Below are 25,372 nucleotides of genomic sequence, written 5' to 3' on the forward strand. Positions count from 1 at the left end.
GGTTCGATCCCCAGCATCCCATACAGTATTCTGAGCACCACCAGTAGTAATTCCTCAGTGCAGAGCCAGGATTAATCTCTTAGCATCACGAGGTGTGACCCAAAAAGAAAAAAAAATTAAATAAAAGGCTTAACTTACAATAATAACCCTCAGACAAGGATTTAATATATCCATGGTAAGATACAAACAATTTCCACAAATTGCCTTATACGGAAATTTTTTTTAGCACTCTTTTAGCCATTTGATGGTAACAAGCGATATAAGATAAATTTTTGTGGGTTTGCTATGAGGACATACCTGAGGGGTAGTTGGAAAAATGGAGGCAATGGTGGAGGGAAGTTGACAGTGGTGGTGGGATTGGGATAATGAATCTTTGAAAACCAAACTACAGTGTTCAAACAAAGTGATAGGGGTGGGGGTTTGTGTAGTATAGTATGAAAGTCGAAATGAAAAAGCTATTAGTCAGAAATGGCAGAAATGAAGAATATGGTCATGATACAAAAAATTTAGTAGAAGCTCTGAAGAGCAGAATAAAAGAAACTGAGCAAAGGATTGAAGAATTCCAATATTACAAGAAACAAAACACTAGGAAACATCAGAAAGTGGAAAATAGTCTGAAAAAAAAATGAGCAACATACTGAAAACCTATGGGAGGAATAATGTAAGAATCATCGAAGTCCTTGAAGAACAGGAAGGAAAATGTGAACAGTAGAAAGAAATCATTGATAATAACTTCCCAGATTTGAGGATGACAGCCATTAAAATTCAAGAGACTCAAAGTGTCCCGGTGAAAAATAGACCCAGTTGAAAAAATTCAAAATATTACACTCAAAATGAGTATATCTAAAGATAGAGACAGAAAATTGAAAGTAACAAGACCAAAAAAGGAACTTAAATACAAAGAAAATCCCAAAAGATATACAGCAGATCTATTAAATGAGACTGTACAAACCAGAAGAATGTGGATAGATACAGCACAAAACCTCAATGAAATGAACACCTCAGCAAGATACTCTGTCCAGCTACATTATTATGCAGATTTGAAGGAAATATTCAGAAAGCTATGGATAGGCAACAGCTCAGAGAATTAATAACATTGAAACCAGTTTTTCAAGAAGCATTAAAAAAGCTCTTTCAAAGGACAGGACAAGATTCCCATCATATGATTATGGAACTCACTAATACTCACTAATATTGTATATGTTTGTCCTCTACTAGGTTGAGATAAGTTTTAAAAGATCATCACAAATTGAATTTCATTGATTTACCTTTGGATAATTCTATTTGCTATTCTTTTAAGGTTTTTTGATCAAGTAATATGAAATAAATTTATTGAATACTGCCAAAGGGACAGGTTGAAGCATGACAGACAAAGATAGTGGGATTTTTGTTGCAACATTATATGCCTGAAACAATTCTATTATGGAAATCTTTGTAAAAAAGTCATGGTATCTTAATTTTTTTTAAAAAAATGAGAAAAAGGGGAAAAATATAAGTTTTGATTTGTTTTAATAAAAAATAGAAAAAACATATACTTAATATGTAAAAGTTCATGTATCCAATGAGGTTATCATTTTTGAGATTGTTTTGTTAAAATATATTCTATTTGTTAATTATTATAATAATTTAACTGCAACACATTAACTTTAGGATTAAAATATTTTCATATGAGCAATTAAATCTCTTTTATTTAATCTCTTCACCATCCTAATTATGTTTGTACAAAGTCCTTACTACCTTTATCAAAATTTAGTACATCATTCTTACCTGCAATGAATACAATAGAGCTTCATAAATAGAATCTGTATTATTATCTTATCATTATAGATATATATATCCTACATATTTTTATTTTGCAACCACAGCAATGATGATCTCTATAAAGTGCAAATCAAATTATGTGTCACATACAAAATTCTAGAATGATATACAAGGCTCATAAACATATGGCTTCTACCATTCTTTATGCCCTAAGTTTCTATGTATGCCACAGACTTTCAAATACAACTTTAAAATCTTAAATTATACTTGCAAAGCTACAAACCAATTTTCTTTTTGCATATTTGAACACTTTGCAAGTTTCATCTTTAATGGGGAATTTCTTTTCATTCTTCTCCTTTGCCAAGCTATCTGATAAAGCCTAGTTAATTGTTTAATAGTAAGAGGGAAAAAATTAAGTGTTAAACAGTTAAAATTACATTAACATTATTATGATATACAAGGACCAATGCAGAAATTAAAACTGATTCAGGTAAAGATGATTTAGTTAGAAGATTTTCATGTCCTATGACATAGAATTTAGAGTAGCAGGAGAATAATGAATCTCGGTACAGATCTGTCTTATGTCCAGACAGTATAACACTAGCAAAGAGGAATGTGTGAAATTTTGACTCTCTCACTTACTAACTATAATTATGGGAAAATTTCTATCTCATATATTTTACAGGAGAATCAGTAAGAATGTGCAAAAGGAGAATTAACACACAGGGTTGGAATATAGTTGGCAGTCAAAAAACTTCTCTTTAAAAACAACAAATTTGTTAAAATTTCAAATAAATTTTAAAGTGGGAAATGAGATAATATGTTGAATACAAGCTTATGGAAAAAAACCCTCTGACTTTATATATACTAGAAATATACTATACAAAAAATTTGCAAAATACAATGACAAAGACCTGTATGTGCTCAGATACTGGTCATAGATGTGATTCTTTCACACTTTGCTACTGTCCAGAAAATTAATTAACTTTTAAAGTCATTAAATAATGTAAATATAAAAATAAGTGACTGGATTTTATAAAAATAAGTCTTTTCTCTGTTTGAAACTATACCAAGATATCAAATACCATTTTTCTCAAAGTACTAAGTATACTAGGTATTATTTAGTTACTACAAGACACAACTAGAGAAATTACTACAAGTTAGAGAAATCACTAATCTGATAATTTCAATGAAAATAGATTTGCAATAAATTTATAAATAATCAGTAAAGAAAAAGTTAACTTCCAATTGTGTGTTTATTTGTAAAAATTCATATCTTTTTCAAAAATACCATTTTGGAGAGTTTAATGAAAAATACAGGTAAAATTTATTCATTATGTATATATTTCTGATGGTGAATCAAGGAAAAGAAAATAACTTTAAAGCAGAAAAAATTATGCAAGAGTTTACCATCATAGTATATGGTCATCAAAATTAAAAGCATATCATATTATTAGTAAAGGTAAAGGCCCTCCCGTTGTTCGTCGATTTGCTCAAGCGGGCCCAGTAACGTCTCCATTGGAGACTTTGTTGTTACTGTGTCTGGCATATCGAATACGTCACGGGGAGCTTGCCAAGCTCTGCCGTGCAGGCAAGATACTCTCAGTAGCTTGCCGGGCTCTCCAAGAGGGGTGGAGGAATCGAGCTTGGGTTGGCCATATTGGCTGCGTGCAAGACAAATTTATTTTTAGTGTTTTAAAAAACAGAATGTTGTTTTTTAAAATCCTTAAGTGACTAAGAGATAGTTCAAGTAATAAAGCACATATATGCTAGTATTTGTCAGAGCCTGAGTTCTAAGCCCAGCACCATACCATGTAGTTTGACTGTGGTTATCCTCAAGCACTGCCACTCTTCTGCACCATCACAATGAAGTGTTACACCTGCACCACCTGGATAAGAACCACTGGAAGTGGCCTCTAGTCATCCTCCCAGCATTTCCCAGTGTAGGTTAACTACAAGATAGAGAAATCACTAAATGCTAGTTATGTTATAATGACAGGCCTCTTTACAGTAAGTCAACAATTAACTGGTATTCCTCAGACATAAGTCACATTTTAGTTTCCATATGCCACAAACTTAATACTTAAGTTTTTTTGTCTTTCTACTTACTGACATATGAAGACCATATCTATCATTCTATTAGAATTCAACAGACCATTCCATTCTTATGAGCCATTAAAACATCTTGTAAATTTGTAAACTTTGCTAAAAGTAAATTTAAAAATGATAAAAAAATTGAACAGAATAGAGACAGACATAGTCGTTATCTTTAATAATTGTCAAAATATTGGCCAGTAATGAGCATTTTCATTTTTAAGTTTTAAAGATTAGCATTTTATGGCATCTATGCAATAAAAAGATTTAAAAGACATCCATTTAAGACAATTATCACCATATATGGTTTTATTTATATCCATAATATGAAAATGAATGATATAAATGCTTTGAATCCCTCTTTTAAATTTTGTTGTGGGAAGCAAAGTCCAGAAATGTTCAGTTCTTACTCCTACCTCTGTGCTCAGTGATCACTCCTGGCAAAGCTCTGGGGACCATATGTGATTCTGGGGATCAAATCCAGGTATGCTATGTGCAAAGCAAGGATACTAACCCCTATATTATTTCTCCTTTCCCCATGTAGAGTGAACCCCCACATTTAAAAAAATATTAAATAGTAATAGCCATGTCATGTGTAAATAATTATGTGCTGGGCTGAAAGTGAATTTTTGAGGCCAAAATAAATTGATCTCTAGAATTGTTTTTTAGCAAATTTATTTTTGAAAGTTCTCACAAAACAACATACTTATCAATTTTTGATGGGGTCATTAAAATTAAAGTTGCCATTTTTATCAAAATGATAAAAATGTCTCTCATCTAAAATGCTCAGACATTCAACTGAGTTAAGAACATTAGAACCAAGAGACTCATAAAATTTTTTGGCTTCACGATGAATACTGCTATAAAATTTGGAAAATTTCCCAATCTTATGCAGTAAACTTGGTGGATTTTCTTAATCATAAAGAATTAAAGAGAAAGTTACACATCTAGAACAATACAATTCCTCTGTAACTAAAGATAGTATTAAAGTTTATTAATCTACTTTCTAAGAAAAATGAGTTTTAATTAAAACAAAAACATTGATCAGGATCATATTCTATCTTTCATTCATATTTCACATAATAAAATACACATAGGTAATGAGTTTATATTTGTTTCATTTTTATAGTTGAATGTTGGAATATAATTTTTTGAAAGGGTAAATGTGTTTTTCATTCTTTGTGAGTCTTTGATTTCATTAAGTTGATCTATTTATATAAGGCTAGACACTGTGAGATCTTTTGCTGAGTGATTATATTTGGGCTTTTATTTTCCTCTGGATATAGATTCTTTTTTGTTTAGTCTGAACTCTCAAAGAAGTAGTTACAGTATTTTATTTGTGTTTTCTTCAAAAAATAAGCAACACAAACTAATTTTGTCTGCATGTCCTTTTAGTGTTAGCTGACCCTGCAAGTTTACCCAATAAATGGGATTAATGGCAGATTGCCCAGTAAGGTACAGCTCTTTAAATTTTATAAAATCCACACACAGAGGAGTAATACTGCTGACATCATCACCAGAATCTCTCCATTAAAGGATAACTGACCTGAAAATAAGGATAGGTTTGTATAACTGCATCATCAAACACAAATAGAAGTTCTGCTTAAGACAAAAAAAAAAAGAAAGAAAAGAAACCTCCTTAGAGATAGTTAATGTGAATAAAGCTAAAAGAAAGATAAAGATGAATTTTAAAAAGATAATGAATTTCTTAGGAAGAATATATTAAACAAAAACAACAAAAACAACAGAAATGGAAATAGATCCAAATTGACCTAACTTGTTTTCTTATAGTAGACTCTCCATATTTCCAATAAACATTAAATAATACAAGCAGTGCATTCCAAAGCATTGAAGGGGACAATGGAAAATTCTGTATGTTTTTTACAACAGATGTCTTAGGCGAAAAAACTATACCACTGGAGAGATGGTATAATGATAGGGTGTTAGCCTTACACATGGCTGACCAATGTTAGATCACCTGCACCATATAAGTTCCCTCAAGCCCCACCAGGATCTCTGAGTTCAGAGTCAGGAGTATGTCCTGAGAACTGCTAGGTGTGGCCACAAAACCAATAAATAAAAATGAACAAACAGTGCCTTACTATCTAAATAAAAGTATTTAGAATTAACCTCTAAAGCAAAGGTTGGGTAGACTTCAAAATATATATAATTCAATATATATATATAGCTTCAATATGTATGTAACTATTTATTCATTTATTATTATCTTTCCCTTTTCAGTATTCACTCTAATACCACTACTAGAAAGTAATTTATATCCTGAAATCTTTTAAGTCATGCTGCAAATGGCCAGTCTGGTAAGACAGAATAGTTGCTCCTATAATTGATCGCACATCCATACTTTACACACTCCCACACACATGCCCAACAACTCAACACTTTCACAGCTGGAATGTTTTAGGCATATAGAGAATAAAAAGACTTTGACTTAAAGTCTCTTGTGCAGCCAAAGGTATTGTCAGTACAAAAATTCATATTTTTCAGATTTCAAATCTGCATATTTGAAAATTTTTTATTCTTCAAAGTATTTTTATGTTGTTAATTGTTTTTGCCATGCTGTTTAACTTTGTATGCTTTTCCTCAATTACTAATTTTACATTCCTACAATATTTCTGTACTAAATGCTATGTAAGGCTAATTGTTACCAATAAACAGTTCACCATTTTAACATAAAATTAACTTTTAAATTATCTTCATTGATAATTTCATTAAGTTTTACAAAATGCTATGTTACTATGACCCTGTTCTGGAATTACTTTCACATAAGCATAAGTTATACAAAAAAAGGTGGGGAAAAAGCCAAAGAAATAATATCACATAAAAATAATTATTCTATACATACAGTTACAGTATTTTATTTATTTTCATATGGGCTGGAGCGATAGCACAGCAGTAGGGCGTTTGCCTTACAAGCGGCCAACATGGTCGACCCGAGTTCGATTCCTCCGCCCCTCTCGGAGAGCCCGGCAAGCTACCGAGAGTATCTCGCCCGCACGGCAGAGCCTGGCAAGGTACCCATGTTGTATTCAATATGCCAAACACAGTAACAAGAAATCTCATGATGGAGACGTTACTGGGCCTGCTCGAGGAAATCAATGAACAATGGGAGGACAGTGATCGTGATTTATTTTCATGATGCCAAATGAATATGCTGCTATAACAAACACCATTTGTACTCATATAATATTTTACTAAGATTTATATTATTCATGTTACTACATTCTTATATTTATTAATTTTGTTTACCCATACTATAATTATATGGGATAAACTCTATAAGCTTAAGAAGTAAAACTAAAAGTTTTATAACAGAATAATTTGAGAGAAGAATATGGCAAGTCAAGGTTTGAAGAATATTTTAAAGGTAAGTGACTTATGCCTATGAGAGCCATTAAAATATAAGAGCAAAACAAAAACTGAACCTTTCTTTAGGTGCAAAGAAAGTATGGCTAAGAAGAGTGACAGTAACTGTTCATATGCAATTATGGGAGCACACAGAACTTTAATTTTAGCAACATAGTATCTCCATTGAAATAAATAAGCTATAGGTTTGCTTGTCGATAGTACTTCTAGAATGTTCCTGAAAGGTTACAGGTGTGTTACTTGCTCTAAGACATATAAGCAAGAAAAAGTGTATTTCTTACTTAACAAAGATTGAATTTTGCTAAACTTGCATGCCTAAGAAAGGGAAATTTGGTTGAAAGAAATACGGGAAGAAAAAAATAAGAAACCTTCTAGGAAAGAAAAGCGATTATAAAGACTTCATGTATAATTTTGAACAATCAAGTCAATAAAGTAACATACTCAGGGGCAAAGATCATGAAAACAGTAAGTGAGGAAAATCAAAACCGTGCATCACCCTTTGTGTCTAAATGGGGACAGTCTTAGCCAACAAGTCAAGCTATTTAAGTAATGCTGTACTTTTTATAAAACTCATTATATTATGATCATCAATCATTTCATCACTAGTTTTATAAGAGTGTTTTTAAAATAACTAGGTAAAAGCACAACCAAATAAATAATTTATGAGAAATTTCAACCAAATGTATCTTAATTTTTTTAGCATATAAGCAGTTAATACATCAAAGAATAACATTTTATAATGTTTATTTGCCCAACATAAGAAAAAGGATAATATTATATGAGAGTTCAGAGTAGTGAAATTATTACATAAAATAAAAACATATTGATAGCATACAGAAACCTGGATGCCCTTGAAATAAATTTTGATTACCTGGAAGATCTTAAAGAATATTTTAATTAGGGCTTATATATAGTGTTTTTGTCTCCCATGTAAGAAGTTTACGTTTCATTCCCAGCAACTCATGGTCCACAAGAATGACCTGAGTGACTCACTATCCATGAGCCAAAAGCAACCAACAAGTATCTCCAATTGTGGCCCTTAAAACTAATAAACAAAAAAACAAATTGAAAAATAAATATATTCACTGGGAATTATTTGAAAAAAAAAGTTTCAGTAAAAATCATACAGGTAGGTGTTGATTTATAGTAATTTAATAATATACAGATGCATGACAAATTGAATAGGTTAAAAGATAAATAGGAATATATATTCAAAATGTTGTGCTCCTAAAAGTATATAACAAAAACTCAGGAATTAAGGATGATTTCTGGGTGTTTATTTTGAAACAGCTAGCTAAATCCCGTGTGTGAAGTAGTGGAAAGTATCTGGTATGGGTTTGAAAAGATGAGAAGTTATCTCATTAGAATTAACATAATGAAATACAGAAATGATGCTATGTGATATGTAGAAATAAAGTTGGCAAATATAGATCAGTCAGATATCAAGTACAAACAGTGCATGAATTCAAGTAAACAAATTGAAAGCTGAAAACATGAACATAAGCATTAGGCTGCTCACTTGGCTATCCTAATTTCTTATCGTGACTTTGTTTCTTAATATTCCCCAGATATAAATACTATACATTAGCCAAAAAAAATAAATAAAAAACAAATTAAAGGACAAATATATTCACAGGGAGCTAAATGTTTTAGTGGTGCTACAATAAAAATAAGTTGAAAGGAGTCAGATAGTACAGTAGATAATGCCCTTGCCTTGTATGGGCCATCCCAGTTCGATTCCTGCTATATCATAGGGTTCTCCCAGTACTGCGTGCAGAGCCAGGAGCTACCCCTGAGAATCCCCGAATGTGACCCAAGCCTGCTCTAGATATAAATAAATAAATAAATAAATAAATAAATAAATTGTTTGTGGCTTTGGAGAGATGACATAAGAACTGACAACACTATAGTTTATGAACAAGATAAGTCTATAGATGAAAAAACACTGATCACATTTATCACATTTCTAAATTTAATTAATGATAAATTATACTGTATACTGTTACTACATCCCAGTTAATATGTTTTTAATTTTAAATTTCTTAGCCTTGTTTACTTTGATCATATGTATTCTAATAGGAAGAACAACTATATATTATATTTTTAAGGTATGCATATTTGTTTCCTAAAAGTAAAAGACAAAACTACTTTATACTATTTTCTATTTAAAATATTCTGTAATTTAACTTTTTTGTACTTTTAATTTTAACTTCACATAAATATATGAGTATTGTTCAAAAATTTTAGTACAAATTATTTCAGTCTTCATTGCAACACATTAGAACATAGAATTGGTTTCATAGGATTTTAATTTGCAATTTGATGGATACAAGAGTCATATTCCAAACTTAAAAGCTGTCTAAATTTTGTTAAATATGACAGATTAAGCATGAGTTTCAATGTTTGGAAAAATCATCTAAATAAGTCATTAAAAACCCATTTATTATATTGTATTGAAAGGGTTGCCATTAGTATATTTTTTTTAATTGCAATGAGAACATTTTGGATGAGATATGTTTTCCAAACAGATTTCTAAATATACAGTATAATATTATTATCTCTAGACAAAATGTTGTATAGCATATCTATAAAACTTATTCCTAGTCTCTAAGTGAAATTTTACAACTCAGTTGTTTCATGCCCAAACTTCCCAACTGACAACAATCGCTCTTTTTTTCTTTAAGTTTGACTTTTTTTAGATACATTATGAAAATTTAACCAAACAGTATCTGTTTGTCTATAATAGATTATTTCAGTTAGCATAATGTCCTCAGGCAGGTGACCTTTTTGTTGTACTTTACTGAAAACTTTAGAAAGTTTTTTAAAAATTTTCTGTTTGCATATGGGAATTCCTTAAAAAACTAGAAATTGAACTTCCATATGACCCAGCAATAACACTTCTGGGAATATATTCCGAGGGTTCAAAAAATTGCAGTAGAAATGACATCTGCACTTGTATATTCATTGCAGCACTATTCACAATAGACAGAATCTGGAAACAACCCAAGTGCTTGAGAACAGAGGACTGGGTAAGGAAACTTTGGTACATCTACACAATGGAATAATATGCAGCTATCAGGAAAGATATATAATGCAATTTGCTTATAAGTGGATGATCATGGAGAGTATTATGTTAAGTGAACTGAGTCAGAAACAGAGGAACAAGCATAGAATGACTGGACTCATTTGTGGAATATAAAATAACATAATATGAGACTGACACCCAAGGACAATAGAGACAAGGGCAGGAATATTGCTCCATAGCTGGAAGCCTGCATCATGGGTTGGGGAAGAAGACAGCTGGTATAGAAAAGTCAATGATGGTTGGAGAGATTGTTCAAGATGGGTGATGTCTGCTGAAAGATGATAAAGGACCAAACGTGATAGACTCGCAGTATTTATATTGATAATAGTATAATGTCCAAAATGTAGAGAGAGTAAGAGGGAAATTGTCTGCCATAGAAACAGGGGGAGGGTTAAGATGGTGGGGGGAGTGTATACTGGGGACATTGGTGGTGGAAGATGTGCACTGGTGGAGGGATGGGTGTTTGATCATTGTATGACTAAAACTCAAACATGAAATCTTTATAACTGTATCTCACGGTGACTCAATAAAAAAAATCTCTGCTTGTTTAATTTATTTCTACTCTGCCTTATCTTCCAATGCTCTAAAATATAAAGTACTAAAATCAATAAGGACAAAATGATTTAACAATTTTAGATTTGTTAGAAACAAAAAAGTTGTTGTTAAAGAAAATAAAGTTAATATTTTCTTTATTAAAGGTAAACTAAAGGTTATAAGATTACTAAGTGCGTTAAGTGGTTTCATGATTAAAATATTAGTGAGGAATAAAGGTTGTATGTGGGTGACTTGGAATAATGGCTCTAATAATAATAGGATAATTTCACCAGTAATTTCTTAAAATAGACATATGTATAATAGATATAAAACATCACACAATATGAATATTAAAAATATGCTATCCTCTTGAAGCATTTTCACATTATAAAAATTATATGTTTAAAAAGTAATCAATCTAAAATAATAACATATAAAAATTCACTACTTTTATTGAAATGGAAAGACTTAAACTGAATAAAAATAAATAAGTTTATAGCTGCCTTTTAAATGACATGAATGTTCAAAGTTAAGGAAAGAGTAAATAATGATAAGAAAAAAGTCCTGACTATACTGATTCTCTTTGTTTTTGTTTTTCTTTAGAGGTGCTCAGGGCTTACTTCTGTCTTTGCACTCAGGCATCATTTCTGCAGGCACACATGATCCCATATGTGGTGCCAGGAATCAAACTCTGATTGGTCACATGCAAGGCAAATGCCTGACCCCCGTTTACTATAGCTGGTACTCAAAGTGTCTTTGGTTTTTATACGATAACTTAAGGCAGAATACTCTGCCAGCTTTCAATTCTGGGATTCCTGGGGAAAAGCAGTTCAGAAAGGTCATTGCAGTTTTCCTCCTCTCCTTACCTTATTGCTGCGTTTTTAAGAACACACTGGATATCAGGGACCAAACTTGTTGCACCATGCAGGTTAGGCAGGGTTCTGTTTACTGGACACAAACTGCCACTCCAGTGCAAACGCAACCCAACCCTGCTCTCCACCCTGCAATGAAAATGTCACTGGATTCCAGGTTCATTGATACACTGTTCTAGCTTGCTCAGCTCAATCCTCAGGCTGCTTCCCCTGGAGGCTATAGAAGGACTTCTGAAACAGCCAACCCCTCAGTCCTGCCTGCTCTGCCTACTGCAAGAAGAGTTGCAGGAGCTTTTTTTTATTTTTTTTTTCTATTTTTGTTTTTGTTTGTTTGGGTTTTTTGGGGGGAATGGGGATGACAGTGGACTGTGCTCAGGGATCATGTCTGGTGGGCATTATGGGACCACATGTAGCACCAAGAATCTAACCCAACTATTGCAGCTTTCTAGCCTAAGAGACTCTTTCTAATCATAAAAGTTATCTGATTTTACATGTTTCAAGGGCCTCATAGTGATCACCTGATTAGTCTTATAGGAGTAGTGGGATGCCAGTCATTAAGAGTTGCTGTTGGTTCAGTCACTAACAAGACTAGTGGGGTTATTTTGACTGGCATATATTAATCAGTACTAGGATGTAGAGCATTGACCAATCATCTACACTTTAGGCCACAAACACAAAGCACTCGGGAAGAAATGAGAATTAAGAAAATCAACTATTATGTTTATTCAACATGGAAAGAGCTCCCACCCTAGAAGTGGCAAAATAAGTAATGAAACATTTAAATTTCAAAAATCATGCATTTTGTGTTATGATTTAAATAACGTACAATACTGTAAAATATAGCCCTAAGTGGGTAGAAAATTAGCATTTGCCTATTTTTAATAAAAGACACATTTCTCTGCCTTTTCTGATCTACTTTGAATAAATCAAAGGAAAGATACATAACCTGACAGTAAATGATATGGTTCACTAATTTCAGGAAGCTTTATACTCACTTTTAAAAATAATTCATTTTACTAGTAATGTTTCAAAGAGCAACACTAAGTAAGAAGAACATATCCTAGACTTATATCACATAACCATATACCTGTGAACTTTCTTTCTTAATTTAATTTTATTTTTATTAAGTTGTTCACAATATTTAATTACATTTAATATTTGAATATCTATCCCGCCACTATAAAACCTTCCAACATCATATTTTGGAAGTTTCCATCCCAAACCCCAACCACTGCCCCAAACACTACAAAATTATTTTGTATTGTTTGTTATGAATAAACCACTTAAAGTGTTCCACAAAAGTATCCTTACAGGAAAGTGTGTGAAGATTGTTGTATTTCACCCAGGGACCATTAAGTCCTATAAAAGAGTCTCCTGCCCACTGCCAGGCTGTCTTCACTGGGGCCCTTCAGAGGGGGGCAGGTTGAGTTTCCCTCCCTGCCCCAAGCAGAGCCCTGGCAGCCGCAAAACTCTGGTACCCAGCCACAACCATGCTCAAGACCACTCTCCACATGCTCGGACGAGCCTCACGCATGAAAGAACTGGCAGAGGAACCCAGGGGCTAAGATCCCCAAGCCTACACAGATCGGGGTTGGGCCTCCTCCACCCAGATCCCCCATTTTCCAGTAGCGAGGCAGTTACACCCACAAACTACCCTAAGCACCATAAAATCTCATCAACAATCAAGATCCAGAGACTATAAAACAAAACTCCCAGAAGTGCATGGCCACATATGCGGCCGTTCGACCTCTAATAGTCTGGGTCTCCTTCTCAGAGAACCCAGCAAGCTACCAAGAGTATCATGCCCGCACAGCAGAGTCTGGCAAGCTCCTGTGGCATATTTAATATGTCAAAAACACTAACAATGATGTGTATTATTTCCCTGACCCTGAAAGAGCCTCCAATGCGGCACCGTTGGGAAGGACGAGTAAGGAGAGGCTGCTAGAATCTCAGGGCTAGGACATATGCAGACATTACTGGTGTCCACTGGAGCAAATCAATGAATAACAAGACTACAGTGATACAGTGATAAAAGATTACTAACATGTTGTTAAAGGTTGAGCATTTTGTGCAAAAATATATTTCCCTCTAAGATTAGTTGCCTTGTCCTTTAATTCCCATCAAATGTTGTGTGCTACTCCTGGAATATTTAGTGCTATGAGGTATGAGATGTCAGTTCAGGAGTAGGTTAACTCATGGCTGAGGTTAAGCCCAAATGGAGAGCTGCCGGGAGCATGTCAGTGGTTGAGTTCTGGAGGTTTTCAGCTGTTGGAGCTGGGTTCTTTGGGGCAGGTAGGGGCCTCACCCGATGCCCTCCAGGATACGCCAAGTGAAAAATCCTAGCCCAGGGTGCGTTGACATGACTATAGTGTGTCGTTTTTATGCTCTCTTCTGAGAAATTTATAATAAGTCTCTGTATCATGGCCGTTGATGAGATTATCTAGTACCAGCCAGAGGTGGCTGTCGGCGTGACTGTCAAGTTGCTGGAAACAGGGGAGAAAGGGGGGAGGTCACCCATTCCTGGTTCTGTTGAACCTGGAGTTTTTAGTACTTGTGAACTTTCTGTCAGGTATTTAAGTTCAATAAAGCAGTATGGAATTTATTTCTAACAGAAGAGGACTTTGAGGTTTTTAATAGAGGGGCAAATTGTTTCACAAGGTCTGAGACAAAAATCTAAGACCATGGTTAGATCTTAGTATCTCTTTTCAACATCTGAATTACAACCTGTCTCCATTTCCTCCGCTTCTAAAAGGTGTCAGTGGGCACTTCCTTCTCAGTTTTAGAAGACATCATCAAGTTCTCTAACAACACAAAAGTGAAAAAAAGCACCTCCTGTTCCATAGCCAAAAGATGGAACATGGATACAGCACTTACAATATTAGTGATCTAAAGCCAATTTAGGAACTTTAGGTCTATCATCCACTTCTTGAATAGAAAAGAATTTTGAGACCAAAGAAAGCTTTGCAGAAAGACTTTTTCAGCAATTTAAAGAAATATTGTTGTGTTATCACCTTTTATATTTCATACAAAAGAGACTGTGATTCTCTTTCCTAAAATAAGTGGGAATCATCAGGGATTTTTCCAAGAGATTGATGCTTGCCTCTTAGAGGTTATAGAGGAAATTCACATAGATACTCAACTACAGCTTAGAAAACTAAATGTCAGAGATTATATGACCTGTATTATGTTTAGGAACATAGCAATGATAGAGGACTATACTTCAACCAATGATGAGTCTAAAGTCTGTATTTTTAGCTGATGAGATGTGAAACCCTGGGTATCATGTGGCTAGACATGTGACATCTATGTGAGGCGATTACAACTATGAAAACTGATGCCTTTTAAGCTTAGAAAGAAGCTCTTTGGTTTATTTCAGTTTTCTTCCAAATAGGCAAGAGATGAACATCAGGAAATTGAACAAGTATCATACATAGCAGTCCAGAAGAAATACTTAATCTCTGAAAAATGAAAAATCACTATCTTTAATTAATTTCTAAAGTATCTCACAAGAAAAGCTGGCTTACAAAATTCACCAATTCCAGGAAGCACTGATACCAGAGAGCATCAGTCCAAACAGTGAACAGTTTCCTTGTCTCTAAGTCATTTTCTTTCCAAATTCTAACCTCACTGCAAACCAGGAAAAAAATGAAAAAGGAAAAAAGGAGAAAAGCAAATGAGAAAAAAAAAAAAACATGCTGAAAGTAGACTATAGACCAAACATGATTGCCACTCTATGCCTCTCTTGCAAACCACAGGACCCAAAAGGAGAGAGAGAACAAAAGGGAATGCCCTGCCACAGAGGCAGGGTGGGATGGATGGGCTGGGGGGTGGGGGGGGGATGGGAGGGATGCTGGGACCCCTGGTGGTGAAGGATGGGCGCTGGTGGAGGGATGGGTACTTGATAATCGTATAGCTGAAAATCAAGCACAAAAATTTGTAAGTCTATAACTGTACCTTGTGGTGTTTCACTAATAAAAAATAATAAAAAATAAAAAATGAAAAAAAACTCAATCCCCACTCTGCCTTTCAACTGTTTTGGGTCTGAAACAGTACTGAGTTTTAAAAGAAGATATCATTAAACTTCAAGAAAAAGTAATTGAAAAATATGAGAATAGGGTATTTAATTTCTAACATTTTTGTAACCGTAAATAAAGGAATCTAAAAAAATGTGTAATATCTAACAGTGACTGAAAACATTGTAAAATTTGTCATTCAAGAAGAGATCAACATAGCTCACTTTGGAATAGTAGGAGATAGTAGGAGAAAGTAAATATATATATATACATATATATATATATTTGCTTTTGGGTCACATCTGGCATTGCACAGGGGTTACTCCTGGCTCATGCAACAGGAATTACTCCCAGCGGTGTTTGGGGGACCATATGGGATGTTGGGAATCGAACCTGGCTTGGCCGCGTGCAAGGCAAACACCCTACCCACTGTGCTATTGCTCCAGCCCTGAAAGTAGTTATTTTTTAATAAGTGAGTATGTCTGAGCAGGGCTGGAGCAATAGCACAGTGGTAGGGCGTTTGCCTTGTGCACAGCTGGCCCGGCCGAGCCGGGTTCAATTCCTCCGCCCCTCTCAGAGAGCCCGGCAAGCTACCGAGAGTATCTTGCCTGCATGGCAAAGCTTGGCAAGCTACCCATGACATATTTGATATGCCCAACACAGTAACAACAAGTGTCACAATGAAGATATTACTGGGACCACTTGAGCAAATCGATGAACAACGGGAGGACAGTGCTACAGTGCTATGTTTGAGCACTGCTTTTGTAGCAAAATGGTATCATACATCAGAATACTAATAAAAGCAAGCTCATAATTTATCAAATTCTCTTAATATTATATAATAGTAAAACTTTTCTGCATTGAGACTGAAGCTAAAAAGCAAAAGAACTCTACAAAGTAAAAATTATAAATATTTGAGTTAAATTTTTGGTGCTTACATGTTCCAGTTTTTCAGTTTTCAATATACTCATTTAAACTTATTCCCTCAAATTTTTCATGTATAAATAGGATAAATATTCTTTCACTTAATCTCATTTTTCTTTTCTCAATAAGACATTATTTTGTTTCATAGAGGGTTTTGACATTATCAGAAGACAGTTTTAAGTTTAAAAACAGGTAGGTATTACTAGTATGTAGAAGTAAAGACCAAAATTGTGCTAAACAAAGTACAGTTCACAGACGAGTCCCCTCCAACAAAGACTTACCTTACCTAAAAAATTAATGCTGCTGAGGTCAAGAGAATATGCTTTTAAGCAATGCCTATTAGGGATATAAAATATGTAAAATGTCAAACTCTGGAGTTGACATGGAAAAGACAATTACTGAAGGCTAATGTAACCCTTAAAATGGATCTGTCTACAAATAATGGAAAAATTCAACATAAGTGACCTGAAGAATTTGAAAAATACAAGCGGCAGGGGCTACAAACCAGAACTAGATCACAGCTAAGGGGTCAATGTTAAAATGAAGCATCAGGGAAACCTATGATTGATAAATGGGTTAGTAGAGAGGATGCTTGTAGATTTCTCCCATAGCCAAGCATCCACAGTTCTGGAGACTGAAAATCTTAGTCCTCAGTAGGAACCTCTCTTCTTCCCACTTCTCAGCACTGGTACCAGAGGTCCAGTCATTAAAACAGGTGCAGAAGTGTCAGTTGAAAAGCAATACATATGCCAATAACCTGTGCAAACAAACTAAAATGAGACCCTCCAGATGATATTGCTAATTTAAATTGCTAATTTAAAGCTTATATATCACAGGAAGGAACAAAAGCATGGAGCTTCAAACAAAACAAGGACATAAATGAGTATACAAATTACAGAACCAAACAAAAGCTCAGAGATAATTTAAATGCAATGAAACTAGATAACTTATATAAAGAATTCAGATTGATAGTTCTAATGATGATTATTGATACATGAACAGCAAATTATAATCAAAATAGTAAATACAATATAGAAAAGATACAAAATGCTTCATATATAAATAATATAAACAAAGAACATAATAGCTGAACTAAAAGGGACATGATCTATGTATTCAATTGTAGACCAGAAGTAGCAGCTCACAGAATCAGCAAGCAAAACTATGAAGCACTGGGGGGAAAAAAAGAGACAAGCAAAAATGTTAATGAATTATAAAAAAATATTGCCATGTGGAATTAACCTTGAGAATAACGATACCTACACTGTAGCAGTCCAAAATGGGTGACTGGAAGAAATAAAAAATTAAAAAAAAACTTACTTGAAGAAATAATAGTCCAGGATGTCACTAACTTGAGGAAGACAAAGGGCATTCAGATATGAGGCTCAAAGAATTACAAACAAAATAAACCCAAACAAATAGATACTAAACACACAATTTAAATATTTGAAACTATATGAGAAACACTTTAAAGCATGTACAGAAAAAATAATATTAGGAAGAATCCTTATAAGGTTATCCATAGATTTCTCAAAAGAACCCATGAGCCAGAATGAAATATCATGATACATTTAAAATGCTGAGAGTAAGAGGATTTTTCAATGAAGAATCTTCTAGCCTGATAGATCATCACTAAGAATTGAAAGAGGGGTAAAGTATTTTTCTAAAATCATAAATTTAAGGAATTGACCCTCAAAAAATACTAAAAAGACTCCAGTGAAATGAAATAAAAAACTAAATGAATAAGTTCTACCTCTCTCAAAATGTCACATCAGTTTTGGACTTAAAAGAAAATAAGTTAAAATGTGGAGGATTAGAATGACTTCAAGATTAATCTGTCTGATGGTTTATAGTTATACAACTTTAAGATAAATGTCATAATAATCTCCAAACAAAAACCCATTAAAAACATAAATAATAGAAATATTTTAAAGATGACACCAAAGGAAGATACTAAGACATAAGAGAATGCGAGTACAAAAAATAAAGAAAAATAATTACAATTTAAAACAACAAAATAACAATAAATTCTCAGGTTTCAGTAATTATCCTAAATGTTAGTGGTCCGAATTCACCACTAAGTAGCCACTAAGTAGCTGAATGGATCATAAATAAATAAATTCAACTTTTTTGTTTTTGACAGAAAACTACCAATGAATAAAACAGGGTCAAAATAAAAAATAAATATATTTTTAATAAAACATTTATTTTCTCATAGTCTTTTTAATTTGTTTAATTTTGTTTTCTTTTTCAACCACACAAGGTTGTTGCTCAGGGTAACTCCTGGCGTGGCACTCAGGTATCACTCTGGGCAGTGCTCAGGGGACCACCTGGGATGTCAGGGATTGAACCTGGGTCAGTTGATTGCAAGTCAAGTGCCTTACCCACTTTAGTATCTCTCTGGCTCCAAATTAAAAGTTTTTTAAACTATCCTACAAGCAAACAACAATCTAATTTTTTAAAGGAGGGGTAAGCAAATTTATACCTATCTGGTAAAATATATTTCCAGTATAACAAATAGTATTGATACAAGCATAGACATTTATAATGAATAAAAGCTTTAACAGTAAAAATATGTAGTGTTTATTAATATGTATTTACCAAATGATGGATCATCAAAATACACAAAGAAATTACTAATAGCAGTAAAGAATAATGTTAACATCACACAGTAATAGGAAGATATATTAACACCAAACTTGTGATCATGAAAAGATGAATCGTAGAATAGGGAAAAAACTGGGTCAGAGATAGAATGTTCTAATGACAGAGAAAAGAAACAAAGAGAAAAACAAAATAATATCAAATATCTGGTCTTAGTGGAACCCCTCTTTGATTTTTAAACAAACCATTGAAAAATAATAATTGCACTAAATATAGTCAGGAAAATAAATGCTTTATTTTCTCTTATTTTTCATTATACTTTAATATATAATTTCATTCCTTGTGAATATATTACTTGTGATTATGAGGGTCCTGGAAATCTTTCAACCCCTCTGTATTCTTCCCCCTCCCATCATATTTTATATAACATAATTGTCTGGGGGAATTTGAGAGAAGTGATCATACACTGTGAAAGTGAAAATTTCTAAAATATCATGATGATATTTAGTGTATTCGATAGCTAAATTTAAATTTCATTGTTTTTTGCATTTTGAAAAATAGCAGGAAACTCTTAATCTAAATAAAATTCCTATTAGAGCATACATCAAGGGGCCGGAGCAATAGTACAGCGTGTAGGGCTTTGCCTTGCATGCGGCCAACCCGGGTTCGATTCTCGGCATCCCATATGGTCCCCCAAGCACCGCCAGGAGTAATTTCTGAGTGCAGAACCAGAAATAACCCCTGAGCATCGCTGAGTGTGACCCAAAAAGAAAAAAAAAATGAGTATGCATCAAGAATTCACTATGGTGAAGGGAGTAGTTTAGTCTGAAATCATTAACCAGGAATTGTCTACAAATAATGTACACTGTAAGTTTAGTAACAATTTTTGTGTGTTAATTTTGTATCATGTATTACAGTCTTGCCTGTGGGAACATAAATTAATAACATATAGATCCTTTTATAATAAAAGTCATGATTCAACAAAAATCCTTGGGGAGAATCATGATTCAGTTTTGTTGGGCAATGAAGAGAAAGAGAAAGTTCCAAAGTGCATATTATCTAAAAATAAAGTGATTGTGACTCTCAATCTCCTGTTCCATTACAAAGGTCATCCATATAGATAGACCATGATACTGAGTCTTATACTTTCCATACTATTATATCATTGATTTTTCATCTTTATGCACTTACAGTTCATTTTCACTACCATATCTTACATTTAACATGCATAAATATGTCAAAATTTACATATTCATTACTCTGTGGACATTTGAATTATTTCTGACTTTTAGTCATTACTAGAAATGTAGTCATGAATATTCTTGTCTCCTCCTAGGTATCGAGTAGATTTTTCAGAAATTATATTCCTATAGTAGAAATGTCAGTTTATAAAACATGGGCATATTCAAATTTAAGACAATGACAAAATGTTTCACAAAGAAATTGCACCAATTTCCCTCTAACCAGAAGGCAAAACTACAATATGGTCTTGAACACGATAACAACTTGACTTATTGATATTTTGGAGTTTGCAAATAGAGGCACCTCTGTCACAAAAAGTTTTCTTTTTTTGTGTGTGTGGGATTGTTTATAGTTCTCTATTATATTTCATTAAACTTTGTTTTTGGAGAGAAGTACACTCAATTGCGTTGCAGCGCTTGCTTCTGACTCTGAGCTCAGAGATCACTCCTCGCAGATCAAGTATACTCCAGGAATCATATGGAGTGCTGGGAACCATATGGAGCACTAAAAATAGATCCTAAGTTAGTTGCATGCAAGGCAAGCATTTTTTCCAGGTTCCACTGGACTTGTTTTTTATTACCCCAGTGTTAATTCAACATTGTATTAATCACTTAAATAATATGATAAATGTTGTCATTTGGTAGTGGATCACCTAATATGGTCATTTGGAAGAAGAGTCAGGGTAGGACTTCCTAGAAATACTTTAGAATAGTTATTCCAGGGAGGTAGTTTCATGCTTGAATCTAGCAATACAATGCCGGTTCAGGTTCAGCATTACTGGGGGTAACCAAGGCCACCACAATAGTGCTGTCTGTCTGTGTGGAACATTCCAGTGTTATAAGCAGGTTGAAATCAGAAGTATAAATTCTAGAGAAGTCAGTGATATGCAACCCAGTGATGTAAGAAGTGTAGTTGTTTTTGGAACTTGTTAGACAAGGTTTAAACGAAGATTTCTCATCAGAATATTAAACCTACAGAGAAATTGAAATCTAAATTTCTTACTGGAAGAACATTAATGGTTATTAACAGTTGAAATTTTTTTGGACTTCAGAATCTTTACCTAGGAAGAGCTGCAGAACTAGACCCTGAAATTAAAGTGAAATAAAATTCAGAGAATGCAAGGCTTTAGTTACAAGCCTCAGGCAATTTTAATGAGGAATTTAGCTGTTTTTCAAACAACAGAGGAAAAGAAGCCATCAAAATAAAGTTTTCTTATGTTTCCATAAACATTGACAGTTCAAGTGTTTTCATGTGCTAATATCAAAGTTTAAACTTGAGACTTCCAAACTATCTTAGTAAGTCAGAAAGGACATCAGAAGACTGGCGTGTCCCCCCCTCCCCCTGCTTTTTGGGTCACACCAGGCAATGCACAGGGTTTACTCCTGGCTCATGCACTCAGGAATTAATCCTGGTGGTGGTTGGGGGACCATATACAATGGGGGGTATCGAACCTGGGTCAGCCCCATGCAAGGCAAACACCCTAACAGCTGTGCTATCGCTCCAACTTTCTACCCATTTTCCATAATTAATTACCACATCATGTTTGATGGGGTTCAGACAGTAGGCAACGCCTTTAGAGAGAAATATATATATTTATTTATATATGTATAAATATATATATATGCTTCTCTATATATTTATATATGCCTCTCTATATTATATATATATATATATATATATATATATATATATATATGCCTCTTGGAGAGCCTGGCAGGCTACCGAGAGTGTCCCACCCACACAGACAGAGCATGGCAAGCTCCCTGTGGCATGTTCAATGTGACAAAAACAGTAACTATAACAGGTCTCATTCCCCTGACCCTGAAAGAGCCTCTAATCATTGGGAAAGACGAGTTAGGAGAGTAGGAGAGGCTGGTAAAATATCAGGGCTGGGATGAATAGTGACATTACTGGCGACCACGCGAGTAAATCGAGGAACAGCAGGATTACAGTGAAACAGTGATTTAGTGAATAGGCCTTGGATTATCCTGTCTATATTATTTTTACAATTTTCAAGTTTAAATCTATTAAATAGATTGATTTTAAATGACATTGATGGTACAGATAACTTTTATGAGATGATAAGTAGAAATAAAACACAAAATTTATATTGTTTTAGAGTAAATTATAATAATTGAAGAAATATTTCATCCTTCTTAAAAAACAAAAGGTACTGTACAAAATGGGATACAGAATGTGTGTAGACAGAAAAATACTGAACATATATTAGATTCTCATTAGACACTATTTTTAATGTCTATCAATAAGTCATTTATTTTATATACCAGATTCCACTATCTTTTGTGCATTTTTTCAAATCCTCAATTTTACTAATTCTTTAGTTAACTGGTTGTTGACGTCATTTTAAAATATGACAACCATGAATATGATTCTTTTCTGAATTACTCTTAACTTGCTCTTGTTTCATTCATAGAGATTTTTATTCTCATGTATTTTCTAATATTTTCTGTTGAGTTTGTGTTACTTAAAAGACATCTATGAAACCATTTGAGTCCTGTATGGAAGTAAGATTTCTTTAGACAAAAAGTATCATTATTTTTTGCACATTATTTATACACATTATTAACCAGGAACTCAATTTGAAATATTTTATAGTTTAATATTTGCTTAAAACATAATTTACTATAAATCCAGATCAAAAATCTATTCTATAATATGATTTTCAATTCAAAGTTTGAAATTCTCAGGAACTTCTATATCAATCACCCACAGTCCTAATACTAAGCTAAAGGTAGAAAAATTTGCTTGTTTTTATCCTATTATGTCTGAAAAAACCTATCCTATTTTTATCATTTCACTGAGCGAAAGACTCATCACTAAGCCGCTCTCTAGGATTTTGGATTAAGATGTACATCTTTTTATCAGTGACTACATCTAAAATATGCCCTGGTTTTATCTCCATTTCCCAGTAATATATGCATCCATCAAAGAATGAAAGCTGCACTTCTCTCAGGCACTAGCAAACTTATAATTTCCTTACCTCTACAGACCCCTATTTTCACTTCATTTTAATGCTTTAGTCAATAACTATTAGTTTTCTGAGAGGATTTTTATATACATATGTAAAATACGTTTTGTATTTAGCCAGCATTTGTTGTTACCACAATAGGTTTGTTGAGGTATCTTCTGATAGTAACTGTCTTCACTTCTAACAGAAACCAAGTCATTAACACATTTTAATAACTTTCCCAATTATTAATTTTAGTAGCACTGTAGCTTTGTTCTTCCATTGTTCATCGATTTGCTCGAACGGGCACCAGTGACGTCTTCATTGTGAGACTTGTTACTGTTTTTGGCATATCAAATATGCCACGGGGAGCTTGCCAGGCTCTGCCCTGCAGGTAGGAGATTCTCAGTAGCTTGCTGGGCTTTCAGAGAGGGACAGAGGAATCGAACCAGGGTCAGCTACATGCAAGGCAAACACCCTACCCGCTGTGCTATCGCTCCAGCCCATTAATTTTAGTACTTTTTAAAATCAAGCCATGAAACTATAGACTACAGATAAATGTAAAATCCCAATAAAAATACATCTTGAAACTGGAGAGATAATACAGTGCATAGGGGGCTTGCCTTGATGCGACAAACTGGTTTTGATCTCTGGCACCCCACATAGTCCATTGAGACACACCACATGTATTCCTTGAGTACAGAGCCAGGCATAAGCCCTGAGCACTGCCAGGTGTGTTCCAAAGACAAACAAAAGAATGCATTTTATGATATATTCTTTTTGTTGATAATGATAAAAAAGCAAACTGATGTTACTTTTAGAAAACCAATACCTTATTTTGTCATCCACACATGTTGTTAGAAGAAAATAATAGACTGAGTATACATTTGGCATAATAAAACCACATTAACTTTTTCAAGAAATTCAGAAAATTAGCACTAATTTCTTCCTGAGACTTAGCCCAGGAATAATTTGCTGAAAATTCAGAAATATGCACGCAATAAAAATTCCTTAATATTAGGTTCTTTCAAAGTAATTGGGAACTGAAGCTATTGATCTAATAGTAGCACTGTAGCACTGTCCTCCTATTGTTCATTGATTTGTTCGAGCAGGCACCAGTAACGTCTCCATTGTGAGACTTGTTACTGTTTTTGGCATATCCAATACACCACAGGGGGCTTGCCAGGCTCTGCCATGTGGGCAGGATACTCTCTGTAGCTTGCTTGTCGAACTCTCCGAGAGGGATGGAGGAATTGAACCGAGGTCGACCTTGTGCAAGGCAAACACCCTACCCACTGTTCTATCGCTCTAGGGCAATCTAATAGTATTCAGAATTATTTCAAATATCAACACTAATGTTTTGATAATGTATGGATTCCATATAACTTCTAACTAGATAGTATGCAATGCATATATATATATTTTTTAAATGATTTTCTTTAAAAGTAAAATCTTTTAAATCCCATAATACCATGCTAATAATAAATCTATTAAAAAATTTTAAATTTTGTCTTAGAATAGCCCTGATATTTGAGTTACAAATTATGAAATATACTGTCGTTTAAAACTACAATTCTGTATTCTTTCACAATATTTGAGCTTATAATACATAATAATATCCACAAAGGCTTCAGTTAAGTTTAGTCCCAAAAGTAGAAACCTCAATTCAAATCTGAGTTTTCAATATTAGTTTATTTTTTCTAGATTGTTGCTCATTTCTTAAGTATTATTCAGTTTATCAAACAATGTGAAAAATGACTATTAAAAGTGATTCCAAGTCTAGAAAAATGATATTCCAGGTCTAGATCTGAAAAAAAGGCCAGATGAGTTCATATGACACATAATTAAGGAAGACTTTTTTTTTTTTGGCCTTTTGGGTCACACCTGGCTA

At 33.7% G+C, this 25,372-nt stretch overlaps 1 protein-coding gene across 6 annotated transcripts in view; it reads right to left on the reverse strand.

Moving 5' to 3' along the window:
• Nucleotides 1–25,372, reverse strand: part of LRFN5 (leucine rich repeat and fibronectin type III domain containing 5) — a 294,340-nt gene that overhangs the window by 167,558 nt on the left and 101,410 nt on the right. Inside the window, exon 2 of one of the 6 annotated variants that reach the window (XM_056133639.1) lies at nucleotides 15,255–15,357. The exons of the other annotated variants lie outside the window; for them this stretch is intronic. The gene's annotated coding sequence lies outside the window, so the exon portion shown is untranslated. The remainder of the gene's footprint in view (nucleotides 1–15,254; nucleotides 15,358–25,372) is intronic. 6 annotated transcript variants of the gene reach the window in all.

The sequence above is a fragment of the Sorex fumeus genome, unplaced genomic scaffold (genome assembly GCF_029834395.1).
Source record: "Sorex fumeus unplaced genomic scaffold, SorFum_2.1 ptg000098l, whole genome shotgun sequence".
NCBI lineage: Eukaryota > Metazoa > Chordata > Mammalia > Eulipotyphla > Soricidae > Sorex > Sorex fumeus.